The sequence below is a fragment of the Doryrhamphus excisus genome, linkage group LG6 (assembly GCF_037039965.1).
Source record: "Doryrhamphus excisus strain RoL-2023G ecotype Guam linkage group LG6, RoL_Dexc_Guam_v1.1, whole genome shotgun sequence".
Taxonomy (NCBI): Eukaryota; Metazoa; Chordata; class Actinopteri; order Syngnathiformes; family Syngnathidae; genus Doryrhamphus; species Doryrhamphus excisus.
Genome location: NC_136362.1, coordinates 24,435,308 through 24,451,851, shown reverse-complemented (window position 1 = coordinate 24,451,851; position 16,544 = coordinate 24,435,308). Strand labels below are relative to the sequence as shown.

Sequence of the window (16,544 nt, the reverse complement as noted above, 5' to 3'; positions counted from 1 at the left end):
CATGTACTTCTTTTTGTCACTTGCCCTTCAAGAACGAATTGACGTTGCATCCACAGCTGACGTGATTGTTGTGGATCCCATTACGCCAGAAGGTGCTTGAATCCATTTTTTAAATTAAACCATTACCTGTGAGCGGTAAGTTACACCATTGCACTAAACATTGTTAGAATAGTTAGTAATGGAGTTAGTAGTGAATAACTAACAATGCTTGTGGGGATTTTTTTTTGGTTTTGGACATCTTTCAGATAAATAAGCATGCAAACTGACCCGGGAACATCATGGCTGTTCCTGACAAATGAACATAACGGGAGGGTTAAGATGACTACACTTCCAAAGTTCTCAGCTATGACTGAACCTCTCGCTCCTTTTTTCCCTGAGAAACTAGGTTGGCTGTGGAATTGATTAAACATCAAGAAGTCCACATCAATTAAAAAAATAATTAAAAAGTGATATCCTGGCCGAAAAAGGTCCGGTTAGCTCAGTCGGGAGAGCATGAGACTCTTAATATCAGGGTCGTGGGTTCGAGCCCCACATCTTTTGGTGATACAGACCTGGTAGACCCAAATGAGTAGTGAGGGTGTGCTGGGAACGTCTGGCAGAGTCTCCCGTTCGTCGAGTCTTCAACTCTCACCTCTGGCAGAGCTTCACCTGCATCCCGGGGGAGGACCGGGATATTGAGTCCGAATGGGCCATATTCCGTGCCTCCATTGCTGAGGCGGCTGACCGGAGTTGCAGCTGCAAGGCCGTCGGTGCCAGTCGTGGCGGCAGGCCCCGAACCCGATGGTGGACACCAGAAGTCAGGGCCGCCGTCAAGCTGAAGAAGGAGTCCTATCCAGCATTGATGGCTTGTGGGACTCCGGAAGCAGCTGACAGGTACTGTCAGGCCAAACGGTTCGCGGCTTCGGCGGTTGTCCAGGCAAAAACTCGGGTGTGGGAGGAATTCGGTGAGGCCATGGAGCACGACTTTCGGTCGGCCTCGAAGGGGTTCTGGCAAACCGTCCGGCGCCTCCGAAAAGGGAAGCAGAGCCCAGTCCACACTGTTTACAGTGGAGACGGGGCCTGCTGACCTCGACTGGGGATTTGTTTTGGTGAAGTAGGTGCAGACACATCTATTAAAAAATGAAAATACAAAATATACAGAATGCAGTATAAATATATGTACGCAGTCTGTTTTTTGTTTGTTATTCCGAAAGTGCAGTCTGATTGTTTTTCCTAAGAGTCCAAACTGAGCGTTAATTTAACGCATATAGAGTGTCAAAGTGGCAGGGTGAGGCAGAGGTGGGGTGTGAACAGTGTCAGGGGGGGTTCCGGGCCTTGTTGATGAGGCTGACAGCAGACAGGAAGAAACTTGTTTTTGTGGCGTGAGGTTTTGGTCCTGATGGACCGCAGCCTCCTCTCAAAGAGACTGTGTCCGGGGTAAAAAAAAAAAAAAACTATCAAGACAGCCTCAAGGTCCAAAAGTGTTAAGGCAGTCCCATAGTGTCCCCACATCATGCCATGTGTCTATTTGCCTTGAGACATGAGTAAATTAGCTTAAATGCTAACATGCTAATGGTCATCATGTTAGCGCCAAGCAAGAGAGTCCTTTTTCAGTCGGGTCTAAAAGTGGGGGCAATGTGAAGCTGTGTCTGTGCCACCTACTATGTTGCTGTGTCCCCGGTCCAGTGTGTTCCCATCTTGGGTTGGAATGTCCCCATGCTGGTAACGGGTGGGGAATACAGTCCGTTGATGAGGATAAGTGGGATGGATTTCAGTGGTTAAAGTCTCCAGCTACCATGAAAACGGTCATGGGCCATGAGCCTATTCTGAATTACCCTTTGGCCAATCGACACCACATCAACTCAGCAGCAGTCCTCGTTAGTATAGTGGACAGGATCTCCGCCTGTCATGTGGAAGACCGGGGTTCGATTCCCCGACGGGGAGTTCCTCTTTTGTATGTCACAATGTCACGTTGAACCTTGAGTCGGGTTGCGGTTGCAACAACCAGTCCGGTTAAACAAACCTTTCTCATTAGAACAAAACCTCTCTTAATCTTCTTCTCACGGTGTTCAGGTGTCTTTTACAATCTGACAGTCTTTTGCTGCCAAATCATTCCAGGCGTGGATAATGAAGCTGACCAGGAAAATGACAGCTGTGGGATTTCAACCAGAGCCTCCTGAGCGTAAGGAACCTTAATCTGGCGCCTTCGATCACTCATCCACCCAACCTAAAACGGTGCCCTGATCAGGAAAAAAAAACTGTGACCTTGTGAGGTTCACTGACAACAGAGGACACTCAAAAGGAGCCGCACAAAGCAGGGTACTTGTACAGATGTCGGCAGCAGAGTGGCGCAGCGGTAGCGTGCTGGGCCTATAACCCAGAGGTCGATGGATCGAAACCATCCTCTGCTATGGCTGTGCTCTTTACGTGTCCTTTGAAGAGCTTGCAGATGTATTGTCTTTGTTACTTAGCTGACCTGGTCCAGTAAAGAGTTCACGCTTCCTTTACTGCTGTTCTCGATGCATTTATTGCTCTTGAGTGCATTCACACGCCATTGCGGGACATTGAAGCATCGCGAAACACCGCAACTGTCCTCACTCGTCCATTGTCACTCTTATGGACTTGAAGAATCCCAGCCAGTTTCCGTTCGTTTCGGGGAACCTCCTCCTCTTTGACGATCACCACATCTCCAACTTGCATGTTTCTTCTTGGCGTATGCCATCTTTGTCTCAGAGCAATGTTGGTCAGATACTCCTTCCACCATTTGTTCCAGAACTATTCCGACAAATATTGCAATTATCTCCATCTCATTTTAGTATACAAGTCCATCCATCCATCCATTTTCCTCCACTTATCCAGGTCCAGGTCGCGGGGGGCAGCAGTCTTAGTAGGGAAGCCAAGATTTCCCGGTCCCCGGCCACCTCCTCCAGCTCCACCGGGAGGACACCAAGGTGTTCCCAGGCCAGCTGTGAGACATAATCCCTCCAGCGTGTCCTAGGTCTGCCCCGGGGCCTTTTCCCGGCTGGGTATGCCCGGAACACCTCACCAGGGAGGCGTCCGGGAGGCATCCGGACTAGATGCCCGAGCTACCTCAACTGACTCCTCTCGATGTGAAGGAGAAGCGGCTCTACTCTGAGCCCTCCCGGATGACTGAGCTCCTCACCCTATCTCTTAGGGTGAGTCCAGCTACCTTACGGAGGAAACTCATTTCAGCCGCCTGTATCCGAGATGTCATTCTTTCGGTCATGACCCAAAGCTCATGACCATAGGTGAGGGTGGGAACATAGATCGACCGGTAAATTGAGAGCTTTTTTAACCACGACGGTCCGTTACAGCGACCGCATTACTGCCGAGGCTGCGCCGATCCGTCTGTCGACCTCACGCTCCCACTTTCCCTCTCGACGCCTGTACTGTGGGAGTCCTACACACAATTTCCCGCTGTCCAGTTCGCCCAGCACGCCAACGCTATTCCTCCACCAGGGATATTCCCCAGCTGCTGGCACTGCCCGCTCCAACCACACCGGCTGCGTCATCCGCTTTGGTGGGCCGACTTCAGGTGGAAGGTACGATATCCTGGGCGGGGGAAGCTTCTCCTACCACAGCATTAATTGACTCTGGGGCGGACGAGAACTTCATTGATAGCGGACTGGTCAGTTCTCTTAACATTCCTACTGTTGAGCTTGTCCCCACAAGAATGTCTGCTCGCTAGATGAACATCACCTGGCATGCATTACGCATCACAATTTTTTCCCTGAGAAACTAGGTTGGCTGTGGAATTGATTAAACATCAAGAAGTCCACATCAATTAAAAAAATAATTAAAAAGTGATATCCTGGCCGAAAAAGGTCCGGTTAGCTCAGTCGGGAGAGCATGAGACTCTTAATATCAGGGTCGTGGGTTCGAGCCCCACATCTTTTGGTGATACAGACCTGGTAGACCCAAATGAGTAGTGAGGGTGTGCTGGGAACGTCTGGCAGAGTCTCCCGTTCGTCGAGTCTTCAACTCTCACCTCTGGCAGAGCTTCACCTGCATCCCGGGGGAGGACCGGGATATTGAGTCCGAATGGGCCATATTCCGTGCCTCCATTGCTGAGGCGGCTGACCGGAGTTGCAGCTGCAAGGCCGTCGGTGCCAGTCGTGGCTGCAGGCCCCGAACCCGATGGTGGACACCAGAAGTCAGGGCCGCCGTCAAGCTGAAGAAGGAGTCCTATCCAGCATTGATGGCTTGTGGGACTCCGGAAGCAGCTGACAGGTACTGTCAGGCCAAACGGTTCGCGGCTTCGGCGGTTGTCCAGGCAAAAACTCGGGTGTGGGAGGAATTCGGTGAGGCCATGGAGCACGACTTTCGGTCGGCCTCGAAGGGGTTCTGGCAAACCGTCCGGCGCCTCCGAAAAGGGAAGCAGAGCCCAGTCCACACTGTTTACAGTGGAGACGGGGCCTGCTGACCTCGACTGGGGATTTGTTTTGGTGAAGTAGGTGCAGACACATCTATTAAAAAATGAAAATACAAAATATACAGAATGCAGTATAAATACGTATATGTACGCAGTCTGTTTTTTGTTTGTTATTCCGAAAGTGCAGTCTGATTGTTTTTCCTAAGAGTCCAAACTGAGCGTTAATTTAACGCATATAGAGTGTCAAAGTGGCAGGGTGAGGCAGAGGTGGGGTGTGAACAGTGTCAGGGGGGGTTCCGGGCCTTGTTGATGAGGCTGACAGCAGACAGGAAGAAACTTGTTTTTGTGGCGTGAGGTTTTGGTCCTGATGGACCGCAGACTCCTCTCAAAGAGACTGTGTCCGGGGTAAAAAAAAAAACTATCAAGACAGCCTCAAGGTCCAAAAGTGTTAAGGCAGTCCCATAGTGTCCCCACATCATGCCATGTGTCTATTTGCCTTGAGACATGAGTAAATTAGCTTAAATGCTAACATGCTAATGGTCATCATGTTAGCGCCAAGCAAGAGAGTCCTTTTTCAGTCGGGTCTAAAAGTGGGGGCAATGTGAAGCTGTGTCTGTGCCACCTACTATGTTGCTGTGTCCCCGGTCCAGTGTGTTCCCATCTTGGGTTGGAATGTCCCCATGCTGGTAACGGGTGGGGAATACAGTCCGTTGATGAGGATAAGCGGGATGGATTTCAGTGGTTAAAGTCTCCAGCTACCATGAAAACGGTCATGGGCACGAGCCTATTCTGAATTACCCTTTGGCCAATCGACACCACATCAACTCAGCAGCAGTCCTTGTTAGTATAGTGGACAGTATCTCCGCCTGTCACGTGGAAGACCGGGGTTCGATTCCCCGACGGGGAGTTCCTCTTTTGTATGTCACAATGTCACGTTGAACCTTGAGTCGGGTTGCGGTTGCAACAACCAGTCCGGTTAAACAAAACCTCTCTTAATCTTCTTCTCACGGTGTTCAGGTGTCTTTTACAATCTGACAGTCTTTTGCTGCCAAATCATTCCAGGCGTGGATAATGAAGCTGACCAGGAAAATGACAGCTGTGGGATTTCAACCAGAGCCTCCTGAGCGTAAGGAACCTTAATCTGGCGCCTTCGATCACTCATCCACCCAACCTAAAACGGTGCCCTGATCAGGAAAAAAAAACTGTGACCTTGTGAGGTTCACTGACAACAGAGGACACTCAAAAGGAGCCGCTCAAAGCAGGGTACTTGTACAGATGTCGGCAGCAGAGTGGCGCAGCGGTAGCGTGCTGGGCCCATAACCCAGAGGTCGATGGATCGAAACCATCCTCTGCTATGGCTGTGCTCTTCACGTGTCCTTTGAAGAGCTTGCAGATGTTACTTAGCTGACCTGGTCCAGTAAAGAGTTCATGCTTCCTTTACTGCTGTTCTCGATGCATTTATTGCTCTTGAGTGCATTCACACGCCATTGCGGGACATTGAAGCATCGCGAAACACCGCAACTGTCCTCACTCGTCCATTGTCACTCTTATGGACTTGAAGAATCCCAGCCAGTTTCCGTTCGTTTCGGGGAACCTCCTCCTCTTTGACGATCACCACATCTCCAACTTGCATGTTTCTTCTTGGCGTATGCCATCTTTGTCTGAGAGCAATGTTGGTCAGATACTCCTTCCACCATTTGTTCCAGAACTATTCCGACAAATATTGCAATTATCTCCATCTCATTTTAGTATACAAGTCCATCCATCCATCCATTTTCCTCCACTTATCCAGGTCCAGGTCGCGGGGGGCAGCAGTCTTAGTAGGGAAGCCAAGATTTCCCGGTCCCCGGCCACCTCCTCCAGCTCCACCGGGAGGACACCAAGGTGTTCCCAGGCCAGCTGTGAGACATAATCCCTCCAGCGTGTCCTAGGTCTGCCCCGGGGCCTTTTCCCGGCTGGGTATGCCCGGAACACCTCACCAGGGAGGCGTCCGGGAGGCATCCGGACTAGATGCCCGAGCTACCTCAACTGACTCCTCTCGATGTGAAGGAGAAGCGGCTCTACTCTGAGCCCTCCCGGATGACTGAGCTCCTCACCCTATCTCTTAGGGTGAGTCCAGCTACCTTACGGAGGAAACTCATTTCAGCCGCCTGTATCCGAGATGTCATTCTTTCGGTCATGACCCAAAGCTCATGACCATAGGTGAGGGTGGGAACATAGATCGACCGGTAAATTGAGAGCTTTTTTAACCACGACGGTCCGTTACAGCGACCGCATTACTGCCGAGGCTGCGCCGATCCGTCTGTCGACCTCACGCTCCCACTTTCCCTCTCGACGCCTGTACTGTGGGAGTCCTACACACAATTTCCCGCTGTCCAGTTCGCCCAGCACGCCAACGCTATTCCTCCACCAGGGATATTCCCCAGCTGCTGGCACTGCCCGCTCCAACCACACCGGCTGCGTCATCCGCTTTGGTGGGCCGACTTCAGGTGGAAGGTACGATATCCTGGGCGGGGGAAGCTTCTCCTACCACAGCATTAATTGACTCTGGGGCGGACGAGAACTTCATTGATAGCGGACTGGTCAGTTCTCTTAACATTCCTACTGTTGAGCTTGTCCCCACAAGAATGTCTGCTCGCTAGATGAACATCACCTGGCATGCATTACGCATCACAATTTTTTCCCTGAGAAACTAGGTTGGCTGTGGAATTGATTAAACATCAAGAAGTCCACATCAATTAAAAAAATAATTAAAAAGTGATATCCTGGCCGAAAAAGGTCCGGTTAGCTCAGTCGGGAGAGCATGAGACTCTTAATATCAGGGTCGTGGGTTCGAGCCCCACATCTTTTGGTGATACAGACCTGGTAGACCCAAATGAGTAGTGAGGGTGTGCTGGGAACGTCTGGCAGAGTCTCCCGTTCGTCGAGTCTTCAACTCTCACCTCTGGCAGAGCTTCACCTGCATCCCGGGGGAGGACCGGGATATTGAGTCCGAATGGGCCATATTCCGTGCCTCCATTGCTGAGGCGGCTGACCGGAGTTGCAGCTGCAAGGCCGTCGGTGCCAGTCGTGGCTGCAGGCCCCGAACCCGATGGTGGACACCAGAAGTCAGGGCCGCCGTCAAGCTGAAGAAGGAGTCCTATCCAGCATTGATGGCTTGTGGGACTCCGGAAGCAGCTGACAGGTACTGTCAGGCCAAACGGTTCGCGGCTTCGGCGGTTGTCCAGGCAAAAACTCGGGTGTGGGAGGAATTCGGTGAGGCCATGGAGCACGACTTTCGGTCGGCCTCGAAGGGGTTCTGGCAAACCGTCCGGCGCCTCCGAAAAGGGAAGCAGAGCCCAGTCCACACTGTTTACAGTGGAGACGGGGCCTGCTGACCTCGACTGGGGATTTGTTTTGGTGAAGTAGGTGCAGACACATCTATTAAAAAATGAAAATACAAAATATACAGAATGCAGTATAAATATATGTACGCAGTCTGTTTTTTGTTTGTTATTCCGAAAGTGCAGTCTGATTGTTTTTCCTAAGAGTCCAAACTGAGCGTTAATTTAACGCATATAGAGTGTCAAAGTGGCAGGGTGAGGCAGAGGTGGGGTGTGAACAGTGTCAGGGGGGGTTCCGGGCCTTGTTGATGAGGCTGACAGCAGACAGGAAGAAACTGTTTTTGTGGCGTGAGGTTTTGGTCCTGATGGACCGCAGCCTCCTCTCAAAGAGACTGTGTCCGGGGTAAAAAAAAAAACTATCAAGACAGCATCAAGGTCCAAAAGTGTTAAGGCAGTCCCATAGTGTCCCCACATCATGCCATGTGTCTATTTGCCTTGAGACATGAGTAAATTAGCTTAAATGCTAACATGCTAATGGTCATCATGTTAGCGCCAAGCAAGAGAGTCCTTTTTCAGTCGGGTCTAAAAGTGGGGGCAATGTGAAGCTGTGTCTGTGCCACCTACTATGTTGCTGTGTCCCTGGTCCAGTGTGTTCCCATCTTGGGTTGGAATGTCCCCATGCTGGTAACGGGTGGGGAATACAGTCCGTTGATGAGGATAAGCGGGATGGATTTCAGTGGTTAAAGTCTCCAGCTACCATGAAAACGGTCATGGGCACGAGCCTATTCTGAATTACCCTTTGGCCAATCGACACCACATCAACTCAGCAGCAGTCCTCGTTAGTATAGTGGACAGTATCTCCGCCTGTCACGTGGAAGACCGGGGTTCGATTCCCCGACGGGGAGTTCCTCTTTTGTATGTCACAATGTCACGTTGAACCTTGAGTCGGGTTGCGGTTGCAACAACCAGTCCGGTTAAACAAACCTTTCTCATTAGAACAAAACCTCTCTTAATCTTCTTCTCACGGTGTTCAGGTGTCTTTTACAATCTGACAGTCTTTTGCTGCCAAATCATTCCAGGCGTGGATAATGAAGCTGACCAGGAAAATGCCAGCTGTGGGATTTCAACCAGAGCCTCCTGAGCGTAAGGAACCTTAATCTGGCGCCTTCGATCACTCATCCACCCAACCTAAAGCGGTGCCCTGATCAGGAAAAAAAACCTGTGACCTTGTGAGGTTCACTGACAACAGAGGACACTCAAAAGGAGCCGCACAAAGCAGGGTACTTGTACAGATGTCGGCAGCAGAGTGGCGCAGCGGTAGCGTGCTGGGCCCATAACCCAGAGGTCGATGGATCGAAACCATCCTCTGCTATGGCTGTGCTCTTTACGTGTCCTTTGAAGAGCTTGCAGATGTATTGTCTTTGTTACTTAGCTGACCTGGTCCAGTAAAGAGTTCACGCTTCCTTTACTGCTGTTCTCGATGCATTTATTGCTCTTGAGTGCATTCACACGCCATTGCGGGACATTGAAGCATCGCGAAACACCGCAACTGTCCTCACTCGTCCATTGTCACTCTTATGGACTTGAAGAATCCCAGCCAGTTTCCGTTCGTTTCGGGGAACCTCCTCCTCTTTGACGATCACCACATCTCCAACTTGCATGTTTCTTCTTGGCGTATGCCATCTTTGTCTCAGAGCAATGTTGGTCAGATACTCCTTCCACCATTTGTTCCAGAACTATTCCGACAAATATTGCAATTATCTCCATCTCATTTTAGTATACAAGTCCATCCATCCATCCATTTTCCTCCACTTATCCAGGTCCAGGTCGCGGGGGGCAGCAGTCTTAGTAGGGAAGCCAAGATTTCCCGGTCCCCGGCCACCTCCTCCAGCTCCACCGGGAGGACACCAAGGTGTTCCCAGGCCAGCTGTGAGACATAATCCCTCCAGCGTGTCCTAGGTCTGCCCCGGGGCCTTTTCCCGGCTGGGTATGCCCGGAACACCTCACCAGGGAGGCGTCCGGGAGGCATCCGGACTAGATGCCCGAGCTACCTCAACTGACTCCTCTCGATGTGAAGGAGAAGCGGCTCTACTCTGAGCCCTCCCGGATGACTGAGCTCCTCACCCTATCTCTTAGGGTGAGTCCAGCTACCTTACGGAGGAAACTCATTTCAGCCGCCTGTATCCGAGATGTCATTCTTTCGGTCATGACCCAAAGCTCATGACCATAGGTGAGGGTGGGAACATAGATCGACCGGTAAATTGAGAGCTTTTTTAACCACGACGGTCCGTTACAGCGACCGCATTACTGCCGAGGCTGCGCCGATCCGTCTGTCGACCTCACGCTCCCACTTTCCCTCTCGACGCCTGTACTGTGGGAGTCCTACACACAATTTCCCGCTGTCCAGTTCGCCCAGCACGCCAACGCTATTCCTCCACCAGGGATATTCCCCAGCTGCTGGCACTGCCCGCTCCAACCACACCGGCTGCGTCATCCGCTTTGGTGGGCCGACTTCAGGTGGAAGGTACGATATCCTGGGCGGGGGAAGCTTCTCCTACCACAGCATTAATTGACTCTGGGGCGGACGAGAACTTCATTGATAGCGGACTGGTCAGTTCTCTTAACATTCCTACTGTTGAGCTTGTCCCCACAAGAATGTCTGCTCGCTAGATGAACATCACCTGGCATGCATTACGCATCACAATTTTTTCCCTGAGAAACTAGGTTGGCTGTGGAATTGATTAAACATCAAGAAGTCCACATCAATTAAAAAAATAATTAAAAAGTGATATCCTGGCCGAAAAAGGTCCGGTTAGCTCAGTCGGGAGAGCATGAGACTCTTAATATCAGGGTCGTGGGTTCGAGCCCCACATCTTTTGGTGATACAGACCTGGTAGACCCAAATGAGTAGTGAGGGTGTGCTGGGAACGTCTGGCAGAGTCTCCCGTTCGTCGAGTCTTCAACTCTCACCTCTGGCAGAGCTTCACCTGCATCCCGGGGGAGGACCGGGATATTGAGTCCGAATGGGCCATATTCCGTGCCTCCATTGCTGAGGCGGCTGACCGGAGTTGCAGCTGCAAGGCCGTCGGTGCCAGTCGTGGCTGCAGGCCCCGAACCCGATGGTGGACACCAGAAGTCAGGGCCGCCGTCAAGCTGAAGAAGGAGTCCTATCCAGCATTGATGGCTTGTGGGACTCCGGAAGCAGCTGACAGGTACTGTCAGGCCAAACGGTTCGCGGCTTCGGCGGTTGTCCAGGCAAAAACTCGGGTGTGGGAGGAATTCGGTGAGGCCATGGAGCACGACTTTCGGTCGGCCTCGAAGGGGTTCTGGCAAACCGTCCGGCGCCTCCGAAAAGGGAAGCAGAGCCCAGTCCACACTGTTTACAGTGGAGACGGGGCCTGCTGACCTCGACTGGGGATTTGTTTTGGTGAAGTAGGTGCAGACACATCTATTAAAAAATGAAAATACAAAATATACAGAATGCAGTATAAATATATGTACGCAGTCTGTTTTTTGTTTGTTATTCCGAAAGTGCAGTCTGATTGTTTTTCCTAAGAGTCCAAACTGAGCGTTAATTTAACGCATATAGAGTGTCAAAGTGGCAGGGTGAGGCAGAGGTGGGGTGTGAACAGTGTCAGGGGGGGTTCCGGGCCTTGTTGATGAGGCTGACAGCAGACAGGAAGAAACTGTTTTTGTGGCGTGAGGTTTTGGTCCTGATGGACCGCAGCCTCCTCTCAAAGAGACTGTGTCCGGGGTAAAAAAAAAAACTATCAAGACAGCATCAAGGTCCAAAAGTGTTAAGGCAGTCCCATAGTGTCCCCACATCATGCCATGTGTCTATTTGCCTTGAGACATGAGTAAATTAGCTTAAATGCTAACATGCTAATGGTCATCATGTTAGCGCCAAGCAAGAGAGTCCTTTTTCAGTCGGGTCTAAAAGTGGGGGCAATGTGAAGCTGTGTCTGTGCCACCTACTATGTTGCTGTGTCCCTGGTCCAGTGTGTTCCCATCTTGGGTTGGAATGTCCCCATGCTGGTAACGGGTGGGGAATACAGTCCGTTGATGAGGATAAGCGGGATGGATTTCAGTGGTTAAAGTCTCCAGCTACCATGAAAACGGTCATGGGCACGAGCCTATTCTGAATTACCCTTTGGCCAATCGACACCACATCAACTCAGCAGCAGTCTTCGTTAGTATAGTGGACAGTATCTCCGCCTGTCACGTGGAAGACCGGGGTTCGATTCCCCGACGGGGAGTTCCTCTTTTGTATGTCACATTGAACCTTGAGTCGGGTTGCGGTTGCAACAACCAGTCCGGTTAAACAAACCTTTCTCATTAGAACAAAACCTCTCTTAATCTTCTTCTCACGGTGTTCGGGTGTCTTTTACAATCTGACAGTCTTTTGCTGCCAAATCATTCCAGGCGTGGATAATGAAGCTGACCAGGAAAATGCCAGCTGTGGGATTTCAACCAGAGCCTCCTGAGCGTAAGGAACCTTAATCTGGCGCCTTCGATCACTCATCCACCCAACCTAAAACAGTGCCCTGATCAGGAAAAAAAACCTGGGACCTTGTGAGGTTCACTGACAACAGAGGACACTCAAAAGGAGCCGCACAAAGCAGGGTACTTGTACAGATGTCGGCTGCAGAGTGGCGCAGCGGTAGCGTGCTGGGCCCATAACCCAGAGGTCGATGGATCGAAACCATCCTCTGCTATGGCTGTGCTCTTTACGTGTCCTTTGAAGAGCTTGCAGATGTATTGTCTTTGTTACTTAGCTGACCTGGTCCAGTAAAGTGTTCACGCTTCCTTTACTGCTGTTCTCGATGCATTTATTGCTCTTGAGTGCATTCACACGCCATTGCGGGACATTGAAGCATCGCGAAACACCGCAACTGTCCTCACTCGTCCATTGTCACTCTTATGGACTTGAAGAATCCCAGCCAGTTTCCGTTCGTTTCGGGGAACCTCCTCCTCTTTGACGATCACCACATCTCCAACTTGCATGTTTCTTCTTGGCGTATGCCATCTTTGTCTCAGAGCAATGTTGGTCAGATACTCCTTCCACCATTTGTTCCAGAACTATTCCGACAAATATTGCAATTATCTCCATCTCATTTTAGTATACAAGTCCATCCATCCATCCATTTTCCTCCACTTATCCAGGTCCAGGTCGCGGGGGGCAGCAGTCTTAGTAGGGAAGCCAAGATTTCCCGGTCCCCGGCCACCTCCTCCAGCTCCACCGGGAGGACACCAAGGTGTTCCCAGGCCAGCTGTGAGACATAATCCCTCCAGCGTGTCCTAGGTCTGCCCCGGGGCCTTTTCCCGGCTGGGTATGCCCGGAACACCTCACCAGGGAGGCGTCCGGGAGGCATCCGGACTAGATGCCCGAGCTACCTCAACTGACTCCTCTCGATGTGAAGGAGAAGCGGCTCTACTCTGAGCCCTCCCGGATGACTGAGCTCCTCACCCTATCTCTTAGGGTGAGTCCAGCTACCCTACGGAGGAAACTCATTTCAGCCGCCTGTATCCGAGATGTCATTCTTTCGGTCATGACCCAAAGCTCATGACCATAGGTGAGGGTGGGAACATAGATCGACCGGTAAATTGAGAGCTTTTTTAACCACGACGGTCCGTTACAGCGACCGCATTACTGCCGAGGCTGCGCCGATCCGTCTGTCGACCTCACGCTCCCACTTTCCCTCTCTACGCCTGTACTGTGGGAGTCCTACACACAATTTCCCGCTGTCCAGTTCGCCCAGCACGCCAACGCTCTTCCTCCGCCAGGGATATTCCCCAGCTGCTGGCACTGCCCGCTCCAACCACACCGGCTGCATCATCCGCTTTGGTGGGCCGACTTCAGGTGGAAGGTACGATATCCTGGGCGGGGGAAGCTTCTCCTACCACAGCATTAATTGACTCTGGGGCGGACGAGAACTTCATTGATAGCGGACTGGTCAGTTCTCTTAACATTCCTACTGTTGAGCTTGTCCCCCACAAGAATGTCTGCTCGCTAGATGAACATCACCTGGCATGCATTACGCATCACAATTTTTTCCCTGAGAAACTAGGTTGGCTGTGGAATTGATTAAACATCAAGAAGTCCACATCAATTAAAAAAATAATTAAAAAGTGATATCCTGGCCGAAAGAGGTCCGGTTAGCTCAGTCGGGAGAGCATGAGACTCTTAATATCAGGGTCGTGGGTTCGAGCCCCACATCTTTTGGTGATACAGACCTGGTAGACCCAAATGAGTAGTGAGGGTGTGCTGGGAACGTCTGGCAGAGTCTCCCGTTCGTCGAGTCTTCAACTCTCACCTCTGGCAGAGCTTCACCTGCATCCCGGGGGAGGACCGGGATATTGAGTCCGAATGGGCCATATTCCGTGCCTCCATTGCTGAGGCGGCTGACCGGAGTTGCAGCTGCAAGGCCGTCGGTGCCAGTCGTGGCTGCAGGCCCCGAACCCGATGGTGGACACCAGAAGTCAGGGCCGCCGTCAAGCTGAAGAAGGAGTCCTATCCAGCATTGATGGCTTGTGGGACTCCGGAAGCAGCTGACAGGTACTGTCAGGCCAAACGGTTCGCGGCTTCGGCGGTTGTCCAGGCAAAAACTCGGGTGTGGGAGGAATTCGGTGAGGCCATGGAGCACGACTTTCGGTCGGCCTCGAAGGGGTTCTGGCAAACCGTCCGGCGCCTCCGAAAAGGGAAGCAGAGCCCAGTCCACACTGTTTACAGTGGAGACGGGGCCTGCTGACCTCGACTGGGGATTTGTTTTGGTGAAGTAGGTGCAGACACATCTATTAAAAAATGAAAATACAAAATATACAGAATGCAGTATAAATATATGTACGCAGTCTGTTTTTTGTTTGTTATTCCGAAAGTGCAGTCTGATTGTTTTTCCTAAGAGTCCAAACTGAGCGTTAATTTAACGCATATAGAGTGTCAAAGTGGCAGGGTGAGGCAGAGGTGGGGTGTGAACAGTGTCAGGGGGGGTTCCGGGCCTTGTTGATGAGGCTGACAGCAGACAGGAACAAACTTGTTTTTGTGGCGTGAGGTTTTGGTCCTGATGGACCGCAGCCTCCTCTCAAAGAGACTGTGTCCGGGGTAAAAAAAAAAAAAACTATCAAGACAGCCTCAAGGTCCAAAAGTGTTAAGGCAGTCCCATAGTGTCCCCACATCATGCCATGTGTCTATTTGCCTTGAGACATGAGTAAATTAGCTTAAATGCTAACATGCTAATGGTCATCATGTTAGCGCCAAGCAAGAGAGTCCTTTTTCAGTCGGGTCTAAAAGTGGGGGCAATGTGAAGCTGTGTCTGTGCCACCTACTATGTTGCTGTGTCCCTGGTCCAGTGTGTTCCCATCTTGGGTTGGAATGTCCCCATGCTGGTAACGGGTGGGGAATACAGTCCGTTGATGAGGATAAGCGGGATGGATTTCAGTGGTTAAAGTCTCCAGCTACCATGAAAACGGTCATGGGCCACGAGCCTATTCTGAATTACCCTTTGGCCAATCGACACCACATCAACTCAGCAGCAGTCCTCGTTAGTATAGTGGACAGTATCTCCGCCTGTCACGTGGAAGACCGGGGTTCGATTCCCCGACGGGGAGTTCCTCTTTTGTATGTCACAATGTCACGTTGAACCTTGAGTCGGGTTGCGGTTGCAACAACCAGTCCGGTTAAACAAACCTTTCTCATTAGAACAAAACCTCTCTTAATCTTCTTCTCACGGTGTTCAGGTGTCTTTTACAATCTGACAGTCTTTTGCTGCCAAATCATTCCAGGCGTGGATAATGAAGCTGACCAGGAAAATGCCAGCTGTGGGATTTCAACCAGAGCCTCCTGAGCGTAAGGAACCTTAATCTGGCGCCTTCGATCACTCATCCACCCAACCTAAAACGGTGCCCTGATCAGGAAAAAAAAACTGTGACCTTGTGAGGTTCACTGCCGAGGCTCCGCCGATCCGTCTGTCGACCTCACGCTCCCACTTTCCCTCTCTACGCCTGTACTGTGGGAGTCCTACACACAATTTCCCGCTGTCCAGTTCGCCCAGCACGCCAACGCTCTTCCTCCGCCAGGGATATTCCCCAGCTGCTGGCACTGCCCGCTCCAACCACACCGGCTGCGTCATCCGCTTTGGTGGGCCGACTTCAGGTGGAAGGTACGATATCCTGGGCGGGGGAAGCTTCTCCTACCACAGCATTAATTGACTCTGGGGCGGACGAGAACTTCATTGATAGCGGACTGGTCAGTTCTCTTAACATTCCTACTGTTGAGCTTGTCCCCCACAAGAATGTCTGCTCGCTAGATGAACATCACCTGGCATGCATTACGCATCAGACGTGCACCATATCCTTGGTGCTGTCGGGAAACCACCAAAAGGTCACTAATTTTTTTCTTATGCCCTCTCGCTCAGCTCTGTTAGTACTCGGCCTCCCCTGGCATCCCTTGCGTGTGTTGTGATGTTTTGTCATTCAGCGCCACTTTGCAGAGGCACATCCACTCGACAATTTAATTTGTTCTCCGACAGTGTTTCACAATGTGGCATTGGTGGTTCAGTGGTAGAATTCTCGCTTGCCAAGCGGGAGGCCCGGGTCCGATTCCCGGCCAATGCAGTATATCTCAGCTTATACCTTTCTTTAGAGCTCATGTTGAAAAAGTACAAAGGCTCTTTTCCTGCGAAAGTGCAGTATTCAGAATGACACCTGAAACGTAACAGACCGGACCACCCGAGAGTTAAGGTGGACAGCACTTTGTGAAACCTGACTGCAGTCATGCTGTTGTAGTCTCTGTCGCACAATTGCTCAGCACGTTTGGCTGTTAACTGAGAGGTTGGTGGTTCGATCCCACCCAG

At 51.2% G+C, this 16,544-nt stretch overlaps 6 non-coding genes across 6 annotated transcripts; all 6 read left to right on the top strand.

Moving 5' to 3' along the window:
- Positions 1-1,851: 1,851 nt before the first annotated feature.
- trnad-guc (transfer RNA aspartic acid (anticodon GUC)) lies at positions 1,852-1,923 on the top strand. The gene has a single exon. It is a non-coding gene; the product is annotated as a tRNA-Asp (tRNA).
- A 395-nt stretch (positions 1,924-2,318) lies between these two features.
- trnai-uau (transfer RNA isoleucine (anticodon UAU)) lies at positions 2,319-2,390 on the top strand. Its single transcript has one exon. It is a non-coding gene; the product is annotated as a tRNA-Ile (tRNA).
- Positions 2,391-5,207: 2,817 nt separating this feature from the next.
- trnad-guc (transfer RNA aspartic acid (anticodon GUC)) lies at positions 5,208-5,279 on the top strand. Its single transcript has one exon. It is a non-coding gene; the product is annotated as a tRNA-Asp (tRNA).
- A 3,249-nt stretch (positions 5,280-8,528) lies between these two features.
- On the top strand, positions 8,529-8,600 carry trnad-guc (transfer RNA aspartic acid (anticodon GUC)). The gene has a single exon. It is a non-coding gene; the product is annotated as a tRNA-Asp (tRNA).
- Positions 8,601-15,228: 6,628 nt separating this feature from the next.
- Positions 15,229-15,300, top strand: trnad-guc (transfer RNA aspartic acid (anticodon GUC)). The gene has a single exon. It is a non-coding gene; the product is annotated as a tRNA-Asp (tRNA).
- A 934-nt stretch (positions 15,301-16,234) lies between these two features.
- On the top strand, positions 16,235-16,305 carry trnag-gcc (transfer RNA glycine (anticodon GCC)). Its single transcript has one exon. It is a non-coding gene; the product is annotated as a tRNA-Gly (tRNA).
- The last annotated feature ends 239 nt before the right edge of the window (positions 16,306-16,544 follow it).